The sequence below is a fragment of the Contarinia nasturtii genome, unplaced genomic scaffold, assembly GCF_009176525.2.
Source record: "Contarinia nasturtii isolate CC-2019 unplaced genomic scaffold, AAFC_CNas_1.1 Cnas_scaffold_2346, whole genome shotgun sequence".
In the NCBI taxonomy this organism is placed as follows: Eukaryota; Metazoa; Arthropoda; class Insecta; order Diptera; family Cecidomyiidae; genus Contarinia; species Contarinia nasturtii.
Window position 1 is genome coordinate 3,315 of NW_022199668.1, and position 877 is coordinate 4,191.

General features: G+C 28.4%; 1 non-coding gene across 1 annotated transcript; it reads right to left on the bottom strand.

Annotated features, from left to right (window-relative positions):
* Positions 1–422: 422 nt before the first annotated feature.
* Positions 423–541, bottom strand: LOC116348198. Its single transcript, XR_004201772.1, has one exon. It is a non-coding gene; the product is annotated as a 5S ribosomal RNA (ribosomal RNA).
* Between the last annotated feature and the right edge of the window lie 336 nt (positions 542–877).

Below are 877 nucleotides of genomic sequence, written 5' to 3' on the forward strand. Positions count from 1 at the left end.
AAGGCGAATCAATTAAGAAATGTGACAGATTTGCGCAAACCTTTTTTGTTGTACTTTGTGCGACGAATCCACTTATGGTGAAAGTTAAAATGACATAAAAAAACAACCTAAATAGTTCTTTGCACCATATTTTATTGACATTCATTTTCCCACAACAAATTTGAATTATGTCTTAGTTCAAAGAAAGTAAAACCACAGACATTAATTAAATGATAACATTTGATCAAATGATTTCATAACATTTGTTTTAAATGCTCAAAATATCAAGCTGAAACAAAGGGGAAAGAATAAGAATATATTTATTTTGGTGTTCAACTTGCTTTTCAATTTCAAATGATGAAAATTAGATTACAACAAAAAAAAAAAAATTAAAGTAATGAAGAAAAAAAATCATCAAAAAAGAATTAAAAAAAAAGAAATGGTGCCAACGACACATGGTGTTCCCAGACGGTCACCCATTCAAGTACTAACCATGCTCAATGCAGCTTAACTTCAGTGATCGGACGAGAACTGGTGCTTTTTACATGATATGGTCGTTGACAAATGAATAACCCTTATTTGCGTATGCATTCTTCAAATATAATATCTAAAACACACTTTTGGAGCAATTATAATGTTACTTAAAGACTATTTTTAGTTTCATGTGATAGAAGATGCCTTTTACTTGCAGTTTTCAATAATTTTTTTACCATAATAATTATTTACGGACACATTTTCAACTTTATTTCACTCATTTTGATTAATAATACCAAGTTAACCATATCGATGATAAAAATTGATTTGAAGACAGAAAGTAAAAGGCATCTTCTTTCACTTGGAACCAAAAAAAGTCTTTAAGTAACATTATAATTGCTCCAAAAGTATGTTTTAAATATTA